The sequence below is a fragment of the Rana temporaria genome, chromosome 2, assembly GCF_905171775.1.
Source record: "Rana temporaria chromosome 2, aRanTem1.1, whole genome shotgun sequence".
NCBI classification, from domain to species: domain Eukaryota; kingdom Metazoa; phylum Chordata; class Amphibia; order Anura; family Ranidae; genus Rana; species Rana temporaria.
This window is the reverse complement of record NC_053490.1, coordinates 511,283,874-511,308,795: the sequence shown is the minus strand read 5'-3', so window position 1 is coordinate 511,308,795 and position 24,922 is coordinate 511,283,874. Positions and strand designations below refer to the sequence as shown.

The following is a 24,922-nucleotide window of genomic DNA, read 5'->3' as shown; positions in this document are numbered from 1 at the left end:
GCATCTCGGCGCCTGATTCATAGAATCAGATACGCCTCAATGTTGCCTAGATACGAGCGGCGTAAGTCTCCTACGCCGTCGTATCTTAGGGTGCAATATTTACGCTGACCGCTAGGGGCGCTTCCCAAGACTTCCGCGTTGAATATGCAAATTGGGTAGATACGCTGATTCAGAAACGTACGTCCGCCCGGCGCATTTTTTGACGTCATTTACGTAAGGCTTTTTCCGGCGTAAAGTTACCTCTCATAAAGCAGGGGTAAGTCATGTTAGGTATGGACGTCGGAAACGTACGAACAGCGTCGTCTTTTACATCGTTTGCGTAAGTCGTTCGCGAATAGGGCTGTACGTAAGTTACGTTCACGTCGAAAGCATTGACTATTGCGGCAAAATTTGGAGCATGCGCACAGCGATACGTTCCCGGACGGCGCATGCGCCGTTCGTTAGAAACGTCAATTACGTGGGGTCACACATAATTTAAATAAAACACGCCCACATCTTCAACATTTGAATTAGGCGGGCTTGCGCCGGCCCTTATACGCTACGCCGCCGTAACTTCGGGCACAGAATCTTTCTGAATACCATACGCGGCTCACAAAGTTATGGCGGCGTAGCGTATAGGAGATACGCTACGCCCGCATAAAGATACACATTTGTATCTGAATCTGGGCCACTTTGTTTATTTATTTATAAAAAATGTTTATTTTTTGGATTTTTTTTAGGACCTGTGAATATTCGTAAAATATACAGTATGTCGTAACCTTCAAACTAAAAACTTTGGAAACACCTGCTGTAGTCTAAAGCAAATTTAACACATCTTAAAAAAATATATTTTAGTTAGAGTTGACCTATAAGTAATATGAATGGATATCTATCTCTCCAGGCTAAACCTACAGATATAAAGATCAGTAAGCGACTCAGCCGAGATGTATTGATTACGTAGATTCAGGATGTCGGTATGTTAGCTTGAGTTATAATGGAGCTTCCTGTCTTTCTCATTCCCATTGGGATCACTGGCGTGCCAAGCTGTCCTTTGTTCTGTCCTCTCAGTGATTCACTTTGATGTCATGGCTGGTCTAAAAGTTTAGTGACGCACATTCGTCTGTAAACATGCTGCTGATTATAAGCAATATCAGGTCCTCAGTAGGTGGAGCGGACTGCCCTGTACTCCATGTGATTATTGCCAGTATTCCTAAGAAAATTACTCCTAGCGACTTCTTTCATGTTCCGTCCAGGGTTTGCTGAAAGGGTCACTCCCCCTATCCACAAAGAGGGCAGCAAGGTAGAAGTTGGCATTTACAGGCCAGTGAGTTTAACATCAATTGTAGTCAAGTTAACCGCTTGCCGACCGCTGCACAACGAAATATGCTGGCTGAATGTTACGGCTGCGCCCCCTGTACCTGTACGTCCCCTTTAAATTGCGGCATTGTAGGTGCACGCGACCGCCGCATGCTCCGTGACCGTGCCTGTGGAAGCGACAAACTCGATGCTCGCCTGCAGCCCGCGATCGTGTCACGGAGCGGCAGAACAGGGAGATGCCTGTGTAAACAAGGCATTTCCCTGTTCTGCCTAGCAACATGACAGGGATCTACTGCTCTCTGTGATCAGGAGCTGTGATCTCGGTCATGCTGTAGTGAGACCATCCCCCCCCCACACAGTTAAAATTACTCCCTAGGACACACTTAACCCCTTCATCGGCACTAGTGTTTAACCCCTTCCCTGCCAGAGTCATTTACACAGTAATAGCACTGGTCACTGTATAAAAGCCAATGGTCCCAAAAATGTATCAAAAGTGTCCGATGTGTCCGCCATAATGTCACAGTCCCAATGAAAATTGCAGATCCATTACTAGTAAAAAAAAATTATAATAATAAAAATGCTATAGATCTATCCCCTATTTTATAGACGCTATAACTTTTGCGCAAACCAATCAATATACGCTTATTGCGATTTTTTTACCAAAAATATGTAGAAGAATACATATTGGTCTAAACTGAGAAATACATTTTTTTATATATATATATATATATATATATATATATATATATATATATATATTTTTTTTTGGGGGGGGGGGGGAATATTTATTATAGCAAAAAGTAAAAAATATTGAATTTTTTTTCAAAATTGTCGCTCTGTTTTTGTTGATAGCGCAAAAAATAAAAACCGCAGAGGTGATCAAATACCACCAAAAGAAAGCTCTATTTGTGGGGAAAAAAGGACGTCAATTTTGTTTGGGTGCAACGTCGCACGACCTTTGTCTGATAGTAATCATCCTATGTCTGTCATCTATGTGTGCCGGGCACCCAGGCCTTAAGGGAAGGGGAGCCCACTGTGCCATAATACTGTACACATGATTTAAATAAAAGCTAGTCCATAATAATTTCTTGGGCCCCATCATTTAAATCTGAGGGATCCAAGAGGCAGTAGCAGTGATGGACTTACTTACAGAGAAAATTAATTCTCTGAAAAGGGAGGCCCGTCACCTGAAAAGCGTTAGCTTACCAACTCTGACATACATTGTCAGAAGACATCGCCCCATGGCTCAAGTTGCTGAGTATGTTTTTGGCTTTCTGATTCTCTAAAAATAGTGGTAATGCACTAGGCGTATATACATAGCTGTGTCTACAAACAAAAATGTGCACTGCATTTAGCAGCATGCAAAAAAAAGTAGGACACAGCTGCGGCCAAGGCCAAATCTATCTGCAGATAACATGTACAGTACATGCGTAAATGTGCACACACGTGCACGCGTAAAGTCATAAGAATTGTATGCATCTTAGCGCTGAGCCCATGTAGATGCGGCAAAGTTGCATTGAGTTTACGCAGAATCAACTGCTGGCTCAGCCAGCAACAACCTGCATTCTTTGCTAAATATACATACATGCCCATGTGAATGGAGTCTCAAAAGCAGACTGGAACGTGGTGGAACTGATTTTCATCACCTCTGGCTCAGGCCCTCTGCTCCCTGCTGACCACCATTATTTGTAAACACAAAACTCTGACTTCTGTGTTTACAAGTGACAGCTTGTCTCCCACAGATCTGATCTCCTGAGCGTCTCCCACTGAGTGCAGGATGGGGATAAGGGAGGTGCAGGTGTCGGGGTGCAGTGCAGATCCCGACACCCCCACTGGATGATCTCCCTGCAAATGAGGAGGCAGAGCCACCTACTGTGTATGGAGAGGTACTAGAGCCGGCTGGGTGCTTCAGCGTAATACAGCAACACAAGTTAGACGTGGAAGATGGTGGAGCTTTTAAGGAGGGAGGGAGAAGATGAGGGCCGTGAAAGGGGGGTTTCAGAGGTCAGAGCTGAAGAGGGGGTGAAAGTGAGATGCGAATGGTGGATGCAGAGGTAAGCAGCTTTGGAAGAAGTCTGAACTCTGCACTCTGTGTGTAGTGCACCCCTGAACTCCGCACTCTGTCTGTAGTGCACTCCTGAACTCTGCACTAAGTGTAGTGCACTCCTGAACTCTGCACTAAGTGTAGCGCACCCCTGAACTCTGCACTAAGTGTAGTGTAACCCTGAACTCTGCACTAAGTGTAGTGCACCCCTGAACTCGGCACTCTGTGTGTAGCGCACCCCTGAACTCTGCACTAAGTGTAGTGCACCCCTGAACTCTGCACTCTGTGTGTAGCGTACCCCTGAATTCTGCACTATGTACATGCCCCCCCCCAAACTCTTCAAGTAGCACACCTCTGAACTCTGCACTCTGTAAGGCCACTTTCACACGATCAGCCCGCAAAGATCCGCCTGGCCGTTTTTCAAATTTAATGGGGGTCTGAGCTGTTATTTGGCTCAGACCAGAGTGTTTAAGGGCAATTTAGCCTCTGTTCCAGCCATGGCTGTGCTGGGAGTGATCCACCATTGATCGTTTGGGGGTGTTATTACCACCTCAGGCCAAGGGTGGCAGCAGTTAGGTCATGGTACATTGAGTGTCCCCCTCAGCAGCGAATCAGTGGGAGTGGTTGCCCCGCTGTGCATGCTGGGGAGGGATACTTAAGGGACAGACACCATTGGTGCGGGATCCATTCGCGCTTCGTGGCCTGCCTAGCCCGGGGTGCCTGTTGTGAATCCTAGCTCCAGGATCACGTTGGCCCGGGGGTGCGGTTTCGTCTGGATGGGCCCAGTTGTGCGACTGGGGCCCGTACCACAGAGGTGATCCTGTGCTGTTCGTCCTGCGGGAGGAAGCCACTTGATGAAGGAGACCAGGGGAGGACCTATCCTGGTAGGGACCATGCAAGAGGCTAGTACCTTAGGAGAAGGCCTGGAAGCTTAATCTAAGGCTGCACCGTACACAGAGGCTTGACAGTGTCGCCTGTCCAGTTTAAAGGTTCTAGTGAGAAAAAGCTAAAGAGATTCGGGTGCTGAATGCTGTGGCAGGGGATTCCGGACCGAAATATCTCACTGAGAAGGGAAGGTCTGTGGCAGAGACTGTACTTTATTTTGTGCGCCATCCCGGCTGCTAGGCCAGTGAGAGGGACCTATCTGGGTGAGCAATACCCACTCTGGCTAGAGTGGCGACGAGAACTGTTTGCTGGAAACAGGAGTGTTTCCTTACTTTGCACCTGAACCTACCTACCCTTCAACCCCTTATTCCTCTTTTCTACTATAGTTCTCCAAAATAAACCCCAAGAGAAAGAGGTACATTGTGTGTGGACATTGAAATTCTTTGGACTCTCCTTTCACCCAGCGAGAATAGAGGTAACGTGCCACCCAAAATCTAAACCTGCAGCTCCTACGGGGGTAGTGCTACACGTGGGGGCTCGTCCGGGACTGGCTGTTACCTCTAGCAACAGAACTGGAAAAATATTTTGTTTTATTGAGAGTCTGAACTTGATGGGGTGTTCAAGAAAGAAGGGTTTAAGGTCAGGTTGCTTGGTGGAGACGTCGGCTGCGCGCGCAACAGGGAGGTGCGTGGAGCGACGTGCCAAAAAGTACCAGAAGGGGGAGGAGTTCCCACCTCCTGCGTGAGATGCAGCCTGAACAGCGAGAATATAGGTAACGTGCCACACAAAATCTAAACCAACAGCTCCTACGGGGGTAGTGCTACATCTGTATTTAGCTGTTTCCCATGAATTCATGAAGTAGTGTTTGTCCTTTTTTTTATTTCTTAGGTAAATTATTTTTGGGAACCAGATCCATGAGACATATTAGTCAATTGAATTAACCTCTTCTCCCCTGACAGCTAGTTTATATATTCTTGGGAATGCATGAGGGAAGTGATAAGAAAACAATAGCGCGTTATCTTGCTGCACGACGTCCTGAGTGCAGATGACAGGAAGTGTCCTCTCATACACATCCTCTGCTCTGCTATTTAAATCTTACAGATAATGGTTGTCGGGCTCAGAGAATACAAGAATAGTCTCAGGCCTCATATTTGTCTGACTTTTATGTAACTAGAATCATTCCTCCATAATAACAACACATCTCAACACATCCACTGTAAAATTCCTCTTACCTTATTGCTGGACATTAGCTTCTGACTGCTAATGTACACAGTGCTAGATGCCATTATTACTGCTGAATGTACACAGTGCTAGATGCCATTATTACTGCTGAATGTACACAGTGCTAGATGCCATTATTACTGCTGAATGTACACAGTGCTAGATGCCATTATTACTGCTGAATGTACACAGTGCTAGATGCCATTATTACTGCTGAATGTACACAGCGCTGGATGCCATTATTACTGCTGAGTGTACACAGTGCTGGATGCCATTATTACTGCTGAATGTACACAGTGCTGGATGCCATTATTACTGCTGAATGTACACAGTGTCCGATGAGCTTAAAGGAACCTGAAGCTCAGCCTTTCTCAGACGTTTTACCCTAATGGATCCCCATCATCATTTTCAAGTCTCGAGGATACATTACAAAATGCAGTCCTTCAGGAGTCAATGGGCCAGATTCAGAAAGGAGATACGCCGTCGTATCTCTGAGTGTGCGGCGTCGTATCTATGCGCCTGATTCATAGAATCAGTTACGCATAGATTTCCCTAAGATCCGACCGGTGTAAGTGTCTTACACCGCCGTATCTTAGGCTGCATATTTACGATGGGCGCTAGGTGGCGCTTCCGTATAGTTACGCAATGAATATGCAAATTAGGTAGATACGCCGATTCAGAAACGTACATCCGGCCGGCGCATTTTTTTTACATCGTTTACGTTAGGCTTTTTCCGGCGTAAAGTTACCCCTGCTATATGAGGCGTAGCCCATGTTAAGTATGGACGTCGTTCCCGCGTCGAGTTTTGAAAATTTTACGTTGTTTGCGTAAGTCATTCGCGAATACGGCTGTACGTAAGTTTCGTTCACGTCTAAAGCAATGACGATTTGCAGCGTAATTTCGAGCATGCGCACTGGGATTTTTTCACGAACGGCGCATGCGCCGTTCGTAAAATACGTCAAATACGCGGGGTCACCATTAATTTAAATAAAACACGCCCACATCATCCCCATTTGAATTAGGCGGGCTTGAGCTGGACAACATACGTTACGCCGCCGTAACTAAGGGCGCAAGTTCTTTCTGAATACGGAACTTGCGCCCTAATTTACGGCGGCGTAATGTATCTGAGATACGTTACGCCCCACCTAAAGATGCTCCAAAGTATCTGAATCCGGCCCAATGCCTATACTTTGATGGTCAGTAGAAATTAGGAAACACTTACATTTTTGGTCAGTAGAAAGAATACAACCCTTACATTTTTGGTCAGTAGAAAGAATACAACCCTTACATTGGTGGTCAGTAGAAAGAATACAACCCTTACATTGGTGGTCAGTAGAAAGAATACAACCCTTACATTTTTGGTCAGTAGAAAGAATACAACCCTTACATTGGTGGTCAGTAGAAAGAATACAACCCTTACATTGGTGGTCAGTAGAAAGAATACAACCCTTACATTGGTGGTCAGTAGAAAGAAGAGAACCCATACATTGGTGGTCAGTAGAAAGAATACAACTCTTACATTGGTGGTCAGTAGAAAGAATACAACCTTTACATTGGTGGTCAGTAGAAAGAATACAACTCTTACATTGGGGGTCAGTAGAAAGAAGAGAACTCTTACATTGGTGGTCAGTAGAAAGAATGCAACCCTTACATTGGTGGTCAGTAGAAAGAATGCAACCCTTACATTGGTGGTCAGTAGAAAGAATACAACTCTTACATTGGGGGTCAGTAGAAAGAAGAGAACTCTTACATTGGTGGTCAGTAGAAAGAATACAACCCTTACATTGGTGGTCAGTAGAAAGAAGAGAACCCTTACATTGGTGGTCAGTAGAAAGAATACAACTCTTACATTGGTGGTCAGTAGAAAGAATACAACCCTTACATTGGTGGTCAGTAGAAAGAATACAACTCTTACATTGGTGGTCAGTAGAAAGAATACAACCCTTACATTGGTGGTCAGTAGAAAGAATACAACCCTCAGGCCCCGTACACACGGCCGAGGAACTCGACGTGCCAAACACATCGAGTTCCTCGGCCAGTTCAGCCCTGAAGCCGCCGAGGAGCTCGGCGGGCCGAGAGCTCCCATAGAACAACGAGGAAATAGAGAACATGTTCTCTATTTCCTCGTCGAGCTCCTCGTCGGCTTCCTCGGCCGAAAGTGTACACACGACCAGTTTCCTCGGCAGAATTCAGCCAGAAACTCGGTCGGAAGCTGAATTCTGCCGAGGAAACTGGTCGTGTGTACGGGGCCTTACATTGGTGGTCAGTAGAAAGAATAAAACCCTTACATTGGTGGTCAGTAGAAAGAATACAACCCTTACATTGGTGGTCAGTAGAAAGAATACAACCCTTACATTGGTGGTCAGTAGAAAGAATACAACTCTTACATTGGTGGTCAGTAGAAAGAATACAACTCTTACATTGGGGGTCAGTAGAAAGAATACAACTCTTACATTGGTGGTCAGTAGAAAGAATACAACCCTTACATTGGTGGTCAGTAGAAAGAAGAGAACCCTTACATTGATGGTCAGTAGAAAGAATACAACTCTTATGCCGCGTACACACGACCATTTTTCAGGTTGTAAAAAATGACGTTTTCAATGGTCTAGAAAAAAATATATTTTTTTCAACCCGATCGTTAAAACGGCCTTGCCTACACACAATCGTGAAAAAAATGCTCTAGCAAAGCCGGGTGACGTACAACATGTACAACGGCACTATAAAGGGGAAGTTCCATGCGGATGGCGCCACCCTTTGGGCTGCTTTTGCTGATTTAGTGTTAGTAAAAGACGATTTGCGCTTTTCTGTCTGTTACAGCGTGATGAATTTGCTTACTCCATTACCAACGTAGTTATACCAGAATGATCGCTCCCGTCTCATAACTTGCTTCTGAGCATGCACGTTTTTTTCACGTCGTTAAAGCCCACACACGACCATTTTTTACGGCATTAAAAACGACAATGTTAAAAACGTTGTAAAAATTTGAGCATGTTCTAAATTTTTAATGGCCGGTTTTTACATCGTGAAAAATGCTCTGGAGCCCACACACGATCGTTTTTAATGACATTAAAAAAACGTCATTTTTTAAAACCCGAAAAAACGGTCATGTGTACGCGGCATAACATTAGTGGTCAGTAGAAAGAAGACAATCCTTACATTGGTGGTCAGTAAAAAGAATACAACCCTTACACTGGTGGTCAGCAGAAAGATTGCAACCCATAAATCGGGGGTCAGTAAAAAGAATGCAACTCTTACATTTGGGGTCAGTAGAAAAAATACAACCTTTACACTGGTGGTCAGAAGAAAGAATACAACCCTTACATTGGTGGCCAGTGGATAGACTGTGGCTCTTACATTGGTGGTCAGTAGAAAAAATACAACCCTTACATTGGTTGCCAGTAGATAGAATGCAACCTTTACATTGGTGGTCAGTAGAAAGTATACAATCCTTACACTGGGGGTCAGTAACAATAATGCAACCATTACATTGGTGATCAATAGAAAGAAGGCAACCCTTACATTGGTGGTCAGTAGATAGAATGTGACCCTTACATTGGTGGTCCATAGATAGAATGCAACCCTTTCATTGGTGGTCTGTAGATAGAATGCAACCCTTTCATTGGTGGTCTGTAGATAGAATGCAACCCTTACATTGGTGGTCAGTAGATAGAATGTGACCCTTACATTGGGGGTCAGTAGAAAGAAGGTAACCCTTGCATTGGTGGTCAGTAGAAAGAAGGCAGCCCTTACATTGGTGGTCAGTAAAACTACTTAATGTATCCACTGCTATATGTGCTCCAATTTGGAGACTCTCAAAACTATAAAGTTAGGACTGCAGTATACAGAGGAGTCATGGCGAGGCACTGGGGCTTTTACATATATTTGCAATTGTGTGCAACTAAACCCTCTGTTTTAACATGAACTGATAGAAAGAGCTAATTTGGTTTTATTGCAGGATAGCTGGTAAGTGTGCTGGGAAATTTTCTGTTGGTAATCAGTAAAATTAATACAACCCTTACATTGGTGGTCAGTAGAATGAATGCAACCCTTACATTGGTTGTAAATAAAATGAATACAACTCTTATATTATTGATTAGTAGAAAGTATGTAACCCTTACACTGATGATTAGTAGAATGAATGAAACCCTTACGTTGGTGACCAGTAGAATGATACAGTAAGCAGAGCTTTTTTTCTCAGTAAATAGGTGCAGGAACTCAACCACGACCCGTTCAAATTTCACAAACAGTAGAAGGGTCTTAAAGGGGCATTAAATACCAGGATTGCATTACATACAGAGTTCAGGGGGGGTTACACACAGAGTGCAGAGCTCAGGGGGTTACACACAGAGTGCAGAGCTGTCACTTGTAAACACAGAAATCAGACTTCTGTGTTTACAAGTGATTGTGGTGAGCAGGAAACAAAGGGTCTGAGCCAGAGGTGGTGGAACTGAGTTCCCCCAAGTTCCCCCTGAAAAAAAGCCCTGACAGTAAGTAGAATGAATACAACCCTTACATTGGTGACCAGAGATCATTGGTGTCATGCAGATGACTCTGCCAAGTTTTATTGGTTTAAGTACTATGATGTTTAGAGTTTCATGCAACCCTGGTTGACGATGGCTTCTGAAACCAGAACATTCACTTTACAAAAATCTCACAACAAGATTATATTGTATGTTCATATTTTTTTTTTTTAATAATAAACATGTTATACTTACCTGCTCTGTGCAGTGATTTTGCACAGAGCAGCCCTGAACCTCCTCCTCTGAGGTCCCCCGAAGTCGCTTCTGGTTCCACCTCTTCTGTGACAGCCCTCATAGGAAGACACTTTCTATGGGGACACTCGTGAACTCAAAGCTGCGCTGCCTTTAGCACAAGGATCGCATCACATTGAGTGTATCTCCGATGTGCTGATTTTTGTTTTAATAGAATACGTTTTCATCTTTTTATTCATTCTTTCACAAGAGGCAGTGGCGTAGCGTGGGTTGTCAGCGCCCGGGGCAAGGTAAGTAATTTGCGCCCCCCTAATCCGCTGACTTTTCGCACGCCCCGAGTCCATTCCCTTCCTACAACAGTACTGACCTGCCTGATTCCTATACTGACCACTACACTAACCTCTACACTGACCACTACACTATACAACTGACCTATCTTATTCCTATACTGACCCTTACACTAACCCACCTGATCAACCACTACACTACACACTGACCTTTCCCGATTCCCCACAGACTGCTACACAATACACACTGACCGCTACACAATACACACACTGACCACTACACAATAAACTAACCACTGACCGCTACACAATACACACAGTGACCGCTACACAATAAACTATACCCACTGACCGCTACACAATACACACAGTGACCGCTACACAATAAACTATACCCACTGACCGCTACACAATACACACAGTGACCGCTACACAATAAACTATACCCACTGACCGCTACACAATACACAGACTGACCACTACACAATACACACTGACACTACAACATTGGTGCATTTTACTATAGAGGCATTGGTGGACTACAAGGTCCAGCATTTTACTATAGGAGGCTTAGGTGGACTACAAGGCCCAGCATTTTACTATAGGAGGCATTGGTGGACTACAAGGCCCAGCATTTTACTATAGGAGGCATTGGTGGACTTCAAGGCCCAGCATTTTCCTATAGGAGGCATTGGTGGACTACAAGGCCCAGCAGCTGGGCCTTGTAGGCCACCAATGCCTCCTAAAGTAAAATGCTGGGCCTTGTAGTGCACCAAAGCCTCCTAAAGTAAAATGCTGGGCCTTGTAGGCCACCAATGCCTCCTAAAGTAAAATTCTGGGCCTTGTGGTCCACCAAAGCCTCCTAAAGTAAAATGCTGGGCCTTCTAGTCCACCAAAGCCATCCTAAAGTAAAATGCTGGGCAGTGGGCACATAGACTTTACGGCTCCGGCTGCTCCCTCCCTAGTCTCCCCAGCTGAGCAGAGTCCCAGCCTCAGCCTGTAGCAGAGGCAGGGTGTGCACTGGGACAGGGTGTGCACTGAGCCTCCGCAGCGTGTCCGCAGCATGCGCGCAGGTGTTGTGCCAAACAGGGCATCCCCTGCATCCTTCCAGGCGTGCCCGTGCCGGCCGCTGGGAGGTACCAGCGGGGGGGCTGTGCGCTCACTGGAGGAGTAGCTCACTATAATATCAGCAGCGCTGCCAGTCGCCGGCGCCCCCCCTCAGCTCAGCGCCCGGGGCAGACACACCCCCTGCCCCTCCGGTCGTTACGCCACTGACAAGAGGCATCACTTAGTATGCTCTGTTGTTGCTGTCAGTGGAGGAATAACGCTCCATCGTTGGTGTCAGCGGAAAAAAATATTCTCTGTTGTTGGCATTAGTGGAGGAATAATGCTCAGCTGTTAGTGGAGGAATAATGCTCCATCAGTGGTGTTAGTGGAAGGAATAGTTCCCCATTGTGTCAGTAGGAAGAAATGTGCTCCACTGTTGGTGTGAGTAGAGGGAATGGTGCCTCATGGTTGGTGTCGGTGGGGTGAATAGTCTCATATCAGTAGGAGGAACAGTGCCTGAAGGGCCAGATAAAGGCAAGCAAAGGGCCACATCCGGCCCGTGGGCCACAATTTTGAAACCACTGTGGATTGGCAAATGTACAGGTTTACATTTAGTTGAGTTTTAAAAATAATTTTTAGGGGTTTTGTTACAAAAAAATATTACACTGCATATGTCTCATCATTCACACAAATCTATAATATGTGTGTAATGCCTGTTTCTATTTGTTGCCTTTCTCTGGGCAAATGTAACATTCCCATACGTTAGATCCTGGGAGAAAAATAGCCTTGAAAACATTCAACCATCAGAGTTAAAGAACAGTCACCAACAGAGAAAATAACCTAACACTACAGGCTAAGAACATTCCACCAAAAGAGGAAATAATATGAGGAGACCTCTGCACTGTGTACAGTCTATGGAGATTCCTGTGTGAGCGTCATAATAAATAAGTGTTTAGCCGAGCAAACCTACAGCTGCAGTGTGACTGAAACATTTAGCAGAGGCATTACCACAACTGACACTGCTCAGGTTCTCCTGGGCTCAGGTATCAGGTGATGCGATTAGCAAGACTGCTCATGTAAGCTTGGTTAGGCTAATTGTAATAATGTGTCTTTTGTTTACAGTCAATGAAACCTGCCCTATAGAATTGCGTAGACCGGTGGTCCTCAACATCTGCAGGCTGGATGTGACCAATTGTCTGCATTTGTCCAGCCCTTGGGGCACTATTTCTTCTGCTGACACCAACGATAGGACACAATTCCTTCCACTGACACCAGTGAAGGAGCACTAGCCCTTCCAATAACACCAACAATGGGGCATTATCATTTCTCCCACTGACACTAAAGGTGGGTCACTATTGCTCCTGTTGACACCATCGATGGGGCACTATTCCTCCAACTGACACTAATGATTTTGGACTATTATGCCCACTGATGCAATGAAGGAGCACTAGCCCTACCACTGACATCAATGATGGGACACTTATCCTCCCACTGACACGAACGATGCCGCATTATTTTTCTTATGGGCTATTCTTTCTACTATTGGGCACTATACCTTCTAACAATACCAACCATGGGTCATTATATCTGCTTCTACTGACTACAGGCACTGGGTATTTTTTTTTTTACTCCAGCTGATCCCCAACCCTGTTGCATTATTTTACTCCCAGTGACTACCAAGCCAGAGGAATAGCTTACTCCCACTGACCACCAAGCTAAATCCCACTGACCACCAAGCCAGAGCAATAGCTTACTCCCACTGACCACCAAGTCAGAGGAATATCTTACTCCCACTGACCACCAAGCCAGAGGAATAGCCTACTCCCACTGACCATCAAGCTTACTCCCACTGACCACCAAGCCAGAGGAATAGCTTACTCCCACTGACCACCAAGCTTACTCCCACTGACCACCAAGCCAGAGGAATAGTTTTCTCCCACTGACCACCAAGCTTACTCCCACTGACCACCAAGTCAGAGGAATAACTTACTCCCACTGACCACCAAGCCAGAGGAATAGCCTCCTCCCACTGACCACCAAGCTTGCTCCCATTGACCACCATGTCAGAGGATTAGCTTACTCCCACTAACCACCAAATCAGAGGAATAGCCTCCTCCCACTGACCACCAAGCTTAATCCCACTGACCACCAAGCCAGAGGAATAGCCTCCTCCCACCGACCACCGAGCATACTCCCACTGACCACCAAGCCAGACAGAGGTATAGCTTACTCCCACTGACCACCAAGCCAGAGGAATAGCCTACTCCCAGTGACCACCAAGCTTACTCCCACTGATCACCAAGCCAGAGGAATAACTTAATCCCACTGACCACTAAGCCAGAGGAATAGCCTACTCCCACTGACCAGTGACCACCAATCTTACTCCTGCTGACCACCAATTCAGAGGAATAGCTTACTCCCACTGACCTCTGATACTGGAGCATTTTCTACACCCACTAGCCATATTCAGGCCTCCCTATATTCCGAAGGATGTTAAACTAGCCCAGTGATGGCGAACCTTGGCACCCCAGATGTTTTGTAACTACATATCCATGATCAACTACACTGCAGAATGCATGAGCATCATGGAAAATGTAGTTCCAAAACATCTGGGGTGCTAGGTTCGCCATCACTGAACTAGCCCTTTGGAAAGTTTAGAGACTCCATAGACAGTGAGGTACATTAAAAGGGGTTGTAAAGGTACAATTGTTTTCCCTAAATAGCTTCTTTTACCTTAGTGCAGTCCTTCTTCACTTACCTCATCCTTCGATTTTGCTTTTAAATGTCCTTATTTCTCCTGAGAAATCCTCACTTCCTGCTCTTCTGTCTAACTCCACACAGTAATGCAAGGCTTTCTCCCTGGTGTGGAGTGTCATGCTCGCCCCCTCCCTTGGACTGGCATCTCCATACTGCTGCAAACAGGAATTTAGAAGCACTCTGAAAGACACATTTTCAATAATGAAATGCTGGGCAGGAAGTTATAATGGTTTTGAAATATTTTCTTTTTTATTATATCCACGACGAAAAAAACATCACTTTTATATATCCATGTAAGTGGTAAATATTGCATATGAATACATTATGAAATACAATTTTAACGTTCAAACAGTAGATGGAAAACCAGGCTCATTTTATTTTCTAATAATTTTTATTGAAGAAGTTTAGACAAGCAAATAAGGTACAATTTTTTACAGGTGAATGTCAAGCAACGGTGTCACATTGGTAGATAACAAAACCACAACATCTAAGCGATATTAAAGTGATAGTCCTCAACCAACTGCACACTGAGGGATAGGATGATGACGTGCAGAAAGCACAGGGAGCAATGGTTGGGGCCATCCATATGCAGTAGGCAATGTAGGGTAGACATGTGCAATTCGTTTAGTTCCAAATTCATTTTTTAATACATTTCGACAAATTCGTTAATTTGGAAATATCTGAATTAATGAAAACCCGTTGAACACATTTTTCAGAATATTCGTAAATTCGCACATTCGTAAATGCTTAAATTCGTACATTCAGAAATTGAGAAATTCGGAAATTCGGAAATCTGAAATAATAATTAACTAATAATAACTTAACTATTACTAACTATTAAATTATAGGTATTGGAATTTCCTTTCAAATTTGGCTGTTAGTGAACGAAACGAATACAAATTTATCCGAAGTTACAAATAATTTTCCGAAATAATTGTAGCGCTCACCCCTGAAGGAGCCGCTGGTTGATTTTGGGCTCGGCCTGCTAAGTTACCCTGGCGGTGTCTAGGGGTGCAATTGTGAGAACAGTGGTAATGAGCGAAGGTCCAGACAGCCAATAAAAGGGTTTTCAATGCTTTTTTGCCCAGGCCAAACACGGCCAACATCAACACGTATTAGGAAGGTCAAGGTTGATGAAGGAAAGAGATGAGAACCTTCGGTATCAGGCCTGAATGTTAAATGGAGCAATCAATACTGCTCTATATAGTACCAATTGTAGTAACTCGTCGCCACTCTGCTCGGAGTGGGTAAAGTGCCCCCAGGCATACCCCTATAATAGGCCTGGCAGCCAAAGCGTCACTCTGAACTAGCTGGGAGGAACGAGTCTCTCTCACAGACCCGGCTCTAGGGCCTCTGCCACAGGCCAGTTTCAATAAAGGACTTAGGTGAATAAAGAGAGCGAATCCTCCCAGTTGACTTTTCCTATATGGGCCCCCCGGATGACAGCAAGCATACCTGTCAGTGGTCCGGATGCCCGATCCCAGACTGGGATCCTCTCAACAAGTCATGGGACCCAGTGGAACACCGGGATCCCCTTTATCCTCAGGATGAGGTTCGATGCAGCTGTCAGCTTTGGCCAGGTGGGCCACGCTGGCGGGGTCCATGGATGCGCGTACCCTAAAGGTGGATACCGCACCTGGAACGGGGACCCCGCAAAGACTTTTCAACACATGACCCCTGTCACAGATATACTCTCCCCCAGCATGCCCCGCAAGGGAAAACTCCTCCTATTGGCTGCTGGGGAAAACTGCCAGAACCCCCCTGGCACCAACTGCCGGCAAGGGGTGGTATTGCACCCCTTGACCACAGACTGACCCAGTGGACATTTCTGGGATGACAGAAGTCCCAAATTTAGACAAACACGAATGGGAGCAAAGTAACTCTCCCATTCCCACTAACTTTAGCGTAGCACCCATGCTGAAAGCAAGGGGGCGCTACATACTCCCCCCACTTGAAATGACACTGTCCCCAGTGTCCTAAACCTGATACCTGCCAAAAAAAATATAGAAAGGAGGAAAAGAAGAAAGGACAGAATTCACACATGGTAATACAATTCTTAAAACAGCCTAAGACATACAACATGCACAACCCTGCTATCTATCTGCCCATTCTCTGCAGTGTTTGATAGCAGGTGGGTCCAGAAGAAAACCTGTATAGGAGAGAAAAAAAAAAGAAAGCATACAGGATGTACAATATACTCTCTAATATTCACAACCTCTGAGGTTTGGATTGAGGCTGTACGCTCAAGCCTGAACGCCAAGTCTCCTCCCCAAAGAACTCTAAACTGTAAGTGCTGTGGAAGATACTCTGTGCAAGAATTATTAAAGTTAAAATCAACAGTAAAACCCTACAAAGAACGGTGCAGAACACTGCCCCTAGCGGTCAGTGCGCTGGTACTGCAACAGTCACAAATGCAAAAGTGCAAAAATAGCAGCAAAGGGAAGTGAATACAAAAATAGTTCTTTCTCTTTGTGGAATGTTCCAAAGCTGCTTAAAGAAAGTTGGCAAAGTTCCCACTCTAACTGACTTTTCCAACCCCTCCCAAGAGTTCTGCACAACAGTTTATGTGGTTCTGGAGAAGTAGGGGGGAAAGGGGGAAACTGGGAAGAGAAAAAAAAATCAAATGGAGTGGGGGACATACTTGTCCGTAATTTTCCCCTTCCTTGGGTGAACACCCAGATTAGGCAGCTCGCCTAATCACACACACAGGGCCCGGCAACAGAACATCGGTACCCCACACAGGACGGCATGTCCCGGGTTGGAGGAGTAGTGAGTCTAGTTTAAAAGGAACACACAATGGGCTCACCTCCTCCTCAAGGCAAACATAGGCCACTGGGCCCGCAGGATGCGCCCTGAACCGGGCGCTTCTTCCTCCTTCTTCTCCTGGAGCTCCAACATCCTCCGTAGCTCTGTTGCTCGGGGAATTGCGGCTCGAATAGGTAGTCAGGAAAATCGCCATCATCCGTCTGGAAGCCTTCTGACCAACGATCAAGATCCAAAGAATCCTCTGCTCCAGCGGGGAGGTAAGTTGACAGGGCAGTGGCTGGTTTAGATCGGATGGTCCTCCGTATCTTTCCCCAGTCAATCGGTCTGGTAGATTTTTCTCCGGCAGGCACACATCGTATGGAGGCCGCGCCAGCCGAGGCGGTCTCATGAGCGGTCTCAGTCTGTAAGCAGGCCAAGTGGGCCACAAAGTCGCTCAGTTCCTCCATCCCATCCAACGGGCTCACCTCTTGGGGATAAATGATCCCGGCAACCGGCTGCAGGACCTTAGCGGACGAGGTGAAGGGAACAACACTCCGTTCCTGGACTCCGGATCCTCCTTCAGCTGAAGCAATGGGCTCCGGCCAAGCGGTCTCTACCTCCGTGGTGACAGCTCCGGAGGACCTATTCACATGGTAGTCCCGCGGGGGTCCAACCACTGGTATGGTCACGAACAGTGGAGCCCGGCATTGCTGGCATCGGCCAAAGGGCAGGAGGCGGACGGCCAGCTCTTCACATCTGGGGCACATGAGGCCCAACATCTCTGTCCCCTGGGAGGACAACAAGACAAATTGTCCCGCCGTGGACAGCCAAATGCCCGTATCCGTCACTGGCACTCCGGGCTCTGCAGACTCAGAGAGCAGCCCTGGTGTAGTCACAGGGCATCTTAGGGCAGCCGAGGCCTTCAAAGTTTCGAACATCTCTCCAGCAGTGATCTGTCCCGTTCGAAGAAATTAGTGGCTTTGCCCCCTTGGCGCGAATTTGGGCGTTTCTCCTCCCCATTTGGCGCAAAACTCTCTGCACGTAGCACGCAGGGGAGGGTGGCTCCGCCCACTTGAAACAAACTTGTCCGGACACGCTGCAGGCGCGTGCTAGGCCACACGCACGCCCAAGCTTAGTGAGGCAAGGTTAACCCCCTCTCTGCCGGACAGTTCAAAGTACACAACACTAAACACTCTTCGCTCTTCAATAAATAATCTCACTTTCTGGTTGCCAATGGTAACGGCCGAATCCCGGACGAGCCCCCACGTGTAGCGCTCACCCCTGAAGGAGCCGTTTGTTGATTTTGGGATCGGCCTGCTAAGTTACCCTGGCGGTGTCCAGGGGTGCAATTGTGAGAACAGTGGTAATAAGCGAAGGTCCAGACAGCCAATAAAAGGGTTTTCAATGCTTTATTGCCTAGGCCAAACACGGCCACTCGGAGTGGGTAAAGTGCCCCCGGACAGACCCCTATAATAGGCCTGGCAGCCGAAGCGTCACTCTGAACTAGCTGAGAGGAACTAGTCTCTCTCACAAACCCGGCTCTAGGGCCTCTGCCACAGGCCAGTTTCAATAAAGGACGTAGGTGAATAAAGAGAGCGAATCCTCCCAGTTGACTTTTCCTATATGGGCCCGCCGGATGACAGCAAGCATACCTGTCAGTGGTCCGGATGCCCGATCCCAGACTGGGATCCTCTCAACAAGTCATGGGACTCCCTTTTCTCCTCAGGATGAGGTTCGATGCAGCTGTCAGCTTTGGCCAGGTGGGCCGTGCTGGCAGGGTCCATGGATGCGCGTACCCTGAAGGTGGATACCGCACCTGGAACGGGGACCCCGCAAAGACTTTTCAACACATGACCCGTCACAGATATACTCTCCCCCAGCATGCCCTGTAAGGGAAAACTCCTCCAATTGGCTGCTGGGGAAAACTTGCTCTGCCAGAACCCCCCTGGCGCCAACTGCCGGCAAGGGGTGGTATTGCACCCCTTGACCACAGACTGACCCAGTGGACATTTCTGGGATGACAGAAGTCCCAAATTTAGACAAACACGAATGGGAGCAAAGTAACTCTCCCATTCCCACTAACTTTAGCGTAGCGCCCATGCTGAAAGCAAGGGGGCGCTACATAATGAATGCTAAAAACGAATGGAACGTAACGGATTTATAATAATAAATAATAATAAAAACGTAATATTATTATTTATTATTAATTTGTTCTGTTTCATTTTTTTAGATCCAATTTGTTATTTTGGATAATTCGTAACTTCGAATAAATTTGTATTCGTACTTTTCACTAAGAGCCAAATTTGAAAAGAAATTACAATACCTATAATTTAATAGTTCGTAATTATTTCAGATTTTCGAATTTTTGGGGTTTTCGATTTTTTTACAATTTTCAAATTTACGAATGTATGATTTTACAAATGTACAAATGTACAAATTTACGAATGTGCGAATTTACGAATTGCGATCATAACGGATGACCTGTAAAAACGAAAAAAAAATAAAAATAAACGAATGAAACAAAAACTAACACATTTTTTGGCAGTGCACATGCCTAATATAGGGTTCATAGTCTCCCAAAGTATAATGCAGATCTTCTATGCGTATACTGTTCCTAAAAGGCTATGAAAGCAGGTTCTATAAAACTAAATTTCTAGTACTAAACAAAAGAACTCCATGCTTCTATACTTAGGCTAGGCTAGAAAGAACCCTAAAGCCTGTGTATGTGCATTGATGGGAAATTAGCAGTGGCGGTTTGTGTTTTTTTTTTTTGGGGTGGGGGTCGGCAAACAATAGACTCGACGCAACCGCCCCTCATGCTCAGTCAGTCGGCTGGTCAGGGCACAGGCGGTTCCCCTGGGTCGGTCAGTCAGTAGTCAGGGCTCCACACTTACCCCATCTCATAGGCAGCGCTCCGGGCGGCGGGCGGCAGCGGCTTCTCTACAGGCTGCGGGCGACCATTTCCTTGCTTCTACTGCGTCTTCTCCCTCCTCCTCCTGGCAGAAAATCCGATCTGATCTCCTTTTGGCCAATCGGTTGACAGGTCTCAGGACCCACTTCCCGATTAGCCGGGAGAAGAATCAGTGTTACAATAGTGAATATTATTTCGCTATTATCACACAACTGGGTGGTCTTCTGGCACAGTGCTGTGCGCCCGAGCCCACCCTTTTTTGAAGCCTGTAAAACCCTGATTGGAATCCATGCATTTGGCACCCTGCATGTAGATCACGTGCACCCCTAATGGACGGGCCACCACTGGAAATTAGTATGAGAACTAGAAGGGGGAAGAAAGAGTAGAAGAAAGAAGAAGAAAGAGTAAAGATATGCGGCCGATCACCACGTCCCAATCTACCGGCCCCCGGGCCACCTCACCCATTAAGGAAATTGTAGGTATCTAATCCAAGGATTCCAGATTTTTTCAAATCAAAGTTGTTTGTCCTGAAGGATACTAGCCAATTTTTCATTAATCATGATCCAAGAGATTTTGAGTTTGACTAGCGCAAGGTTAATCACAGGGGCTTTCCATGCTTGTACTATGGTGATTTTAGCTGCTAAAAAGATAAAAAAAGGCGAGGGTTCTGAGATGTTTGGGTAACTTGCACAATAGGTAAGACAATATTGCCGTCTTAACATTTTTGGGGACATTTAACCTGGTCTCAGAGTTAACCAAATACATATCCTGGTCCAGAACCATTGGACCTTCAGCAGGACAACCTAATATGGAATACCTAGGCATATTTTCACATAGGGTATGCTTATCTGCCTTGCTGAAAAACAAACCTGTTGTTTACAGAGCTTAATAGCACATGCTCCAGTTTACACACACACACAGCTGAAAAAGCCAGGGGAGTGATCCCATCCCTGTTGCTTCCCCTTCCTTCAGTCCATGTCTGAAGGTAAATTGTGTTCGCTCTCTTTTGGCAACCCATAGTTTTCATGTAGAGATTTAAAAAAAGGGTTGAATAGGTACAGGTGTGGAGGCTATTCACTTAGAAAAGTCAATGTACACTTTGCAAATTTAATGCATACGTTACTTTAAAAAAGTTGGTAAAGAATCTGAACCTGTGCTTTGAATACTAAAAAATTATTAATTGCTGCACTCTCAATTGAGCTTCTGAGTTATCACCCTGTCACAAAGCTTTCCATGGAGTCTACAAGTGGCTATTTCAGCATACATTACACAGGCCCGGTCTACTGTTGTCCCCATCAGAAAATTCACCCTGAAAAATGCCACTCATTGCCGGAGTGCATCTACTTTAGGGGTTAAAGACCAGCTACGCTTATAGTTTTAACAACGTATATGGCAGAAAGGTGGCACTGCTGCGCCAGATCACGTACCTAGTACGTGATCTAACACTTCCAGGTAAGGGGCGTGCAGGCGCACCACCGGCCCCTACTCCCAGCTGATCTGCGGGTACTGTGGACTCGATGTCCACCGGCACCCGCTGATCATTTTGGTACAGAGGTATAACGGCAGTCTGCCTTTGTAAACAAGCCTTTATGTCACTAGGGAAGGCATGACAAAACAGGGACAAAGATCCATGTCTTCCCTAGAAAAAACAGCACACACACATTGTTCAAAATCACTGGCTAGGCACACAGTTAACCCTTTAATCGGCCCTGATGTTAACCCCTTCCCAACCAGTGTCATTAGTACAGTGACAGTGCATATTTTTAGCACTGATTACTGTATTAGTGTCACTGGTCCCCAAAAAGTGTCAGTGTCCGATTTGTCCGCCGTCGCAGTCCCACTATAATTCACATTTTTAGAAGAGGCTTCCTTCTGGGACGTCAGCCATGCAATTTGATGCAGTGTGTGCGGTGTATGGTATGAGCACTGACAGGCTGACCCCACACACCTTCAACTCCTGCAGCAATACTGGCAGCACTTATACGTCTATTTCCCAAAGACAAATTCTGCATATGACGCTGAGCACGTGCACTCAACTTCTTTGGTCGACCATGGTGAGGCCTGTTCTGGGTGGAACATGTCCTGTTAAACCGCTGTATGTTCTCGGCCACCATCCTGCAGCTCAGTTTCAGAGTCTTGGCAATCTTCTTATAGCCTAGGCCATCTTTATGTAGAGCAACAATTCTTTTTTTCAGATCCTCAGCGAGTTCTTAGCCATGAGGTGCCATGTTGAACTTCCAGTGACCAGTATGAGAGAGTGAGAGTGATGACACCAAATTTAACACACCTGCTCCCCATCCACACCTGAGACCTTGTAACACTAACGAGTCACATGACACCAGATAGGGAAATTGGCTGATTGGGCCCAATTTGGACATTTTCACTTGGGTGTATTCACCTTTGTTGCCAGCAGTTTAGACATTAAGGGCTGTGTGTTGAGTTATTTTGAGGGAACAGCAAATATACACTGTTATACAAGCTGTACACTCACTACTTTACATTGTAGCAAAATGTAATTTCTTTAGTGTTGTCACATAAAAAATAATAATAATATTTCCAAAAATGTACTCACTTTTGTAAGATACTGTGTGTAATTATATATATATATATATATAAATAAATATATATATATATATATATATATATATATATATATATATATATATATATATAAAAACAAAGTATCAAGCTAATAGAACCAGGGCCTCTGTTAAAGTCGGAAGTGACGAAACGCGGCAGAACGTGGCTACAACGGCGTAACCAGGAAGAGAAGTGCGTTCCACCGCCAACCATACTGTAACCAGGAAAGATCTTATCAGCACATTGCTTCCCAGCACACACACGGCCCCTGTGTTTGGAGGACAACGGTGAACCCTTTCTTTTCTCTTTTTATGTTCATTACAAGTATTTATATTGTACATATATTGGAAGCGGGGCTGTGTTTGCAGGGGGGCATTTATTAAACGGGATTACACTATTTAGTGCCTTTGTTTTTTATGTGCCCTGAATGAAATTAACCCCTGCTGACCCTGGAGAGATGATGGAAGTCTAATTAAGAGAAATTGGTATATAAGGATTTTATCTATTGGCCGTCTGGTGAGTGTGAACCCCAGAGGGGGAGTGTGACCCACTTTTGAGGTGAAGACTGGGAATTGGTGTAGGGTGCACTACAAAACCTATCCTAGAAGCTTTGATCACCTTATAACTGTACCTGTTTCTGGACTTTTATTTTTTTGAGGAGTTGGACTTCATCCAATAACTAGCGCTGTTTTATCAATCGGACTTTGGTTCTATTAGCTTGATATTTTGTTTTATGTTTTATAAATGTATTTTCATTTATTTTAAACAGCTCTGCTATAGATACATTTTACTTCACCTTAAGTATTTATCTATTTATTTAATTTATTTAACTTATTCATCATTTATTCACTGTTTGATATTTCCTATCAGTTGTTCCTTATAGACAGTTGATATAATTTTTCCTTGGCGCTGGGAAGTGCACTGTGGGCCCCCTTCTTTGTGCACCTCTGTCTGTTATACAGTACAGACCAAAAGTTTGGACACACCTTCTCATTCAACGAGTTTTCTTTATTTTCATGACTATGAAAATTGTAGATTCACACTGAAGGCATCAAAACTATGAATGAACACATGTGGAATTATACATAACAAAAAAGTGTGAAACAACTGAAAATATATTTCATATTCTAGGTTCTTCAAAGTAGCCACCTTTTGCAGCAGACACATCTCTAGAACTGGTAAGAGGAGACTGTGTGAATCAGGCCTTCATGGTAGAATATCTGCTAGGAAACCACTGCTAAAGAAAGGCAACAAGCAGAAGAGACTTGTTTGGGCTAAAGAACACAAGGAATGGACATTAGACCAGTGGAAATCTGTGCTTTGGTCTGATGAGTCCAAACTTGAGATCTTTGGTTGCAACCCCCGTGTCTTTGTGCGACGCAGAAACGGTGAACGGATGGACTCTACATGCCTGGTTCCCACCGTGAAGCATGGAGGAGGAGGTGTGATGGTGTGGGGGTGCTTTGCTGGTGACACTGTTGGGGATTTATTCAAAATTGAAGGCATACTGAACCAGCATGGCTACCACAGCATCTTGCAGCGGCATGCTATTCCATCCGGTTTGCGTTTAGTTGGACCATCATTTATTTTTTCAACAGGACAATGACCCCAAACACACCTCCAGGCGGGGGAAGGGCTATTTGACCAAGAAGGAGAGTGATGGGGTGCTGCGCCAGGTGACTACCTCTTGAAGCTCATCAACAGAATGCCAAGAGTGTGCCAAGCAGTAATCAAAGCAAAAGGTGGCTACTTTGAAGAACCTAGAATATGAAATATATTGTATTTATTTTTATATTTAGTTTTTAGTTTTGATGCCTTCAGTGTGAATCTAAAGAAAACTCTTTGAATGAGAAGGTGTGTCCAAACTTTTGGTCTGTACTGTATATATCTATATATCTATCTCTATATATAGACAGACAGATAGATAGATAGATAGATAGATAGATAGATAGATAGATAGATAGATAGATAGATAGATAGATAGATAGATAGATATTTACATATATAGAGATCTCTCTCTCTGTTTCTCTCTACATACATACACAAAGGTTTTTTTTTTATCACTTGTTATTTTCCTATTTCCTAGCGGTGGAATATTTTAAGCACATACAGCAATTTTTGCACAAAAAAATGATTAGTCTGGATCATAATTAGTTGTATTCCCTCATCCTGTCCCTTCCCTCCCCCTTCCCCCTCCCTCTCCTTAATATTTGCATTTCTTTTTTTCCAGTATATCTACATGATGTATGTTGTATATTTAAAGATCAGGTTCTAATTGTATTTGTTCAAATTGAAATGTTAAGTAATAACTATATAAAACTTGAAAATTAGTAGATTCTGTTACCGATAAAACTAGTATACTTTTAGAAAAAAAAAAAAATCGACAACATAATGTCTGCCATTAAAAAAAAAAAATGAAGGACATCTGTATATACTG

At 44.9% G+C, this 24,922-nt stretch overlaps 1 protein-coding gene across 1 annotated transcript in view; it reads left to right on the top strand.

Annotated features, from left to right (window-relative positions):
- ERG (ETS transcription factor ERG) overlaps nucleotides 1-24,922 on the top strand; it is a 227,972-nt gene that overhangs the window by 77,926 nt on the left and 125,124 nt on the right. The gene's annotated exons all lie outside the window — the stretch shown is intronic.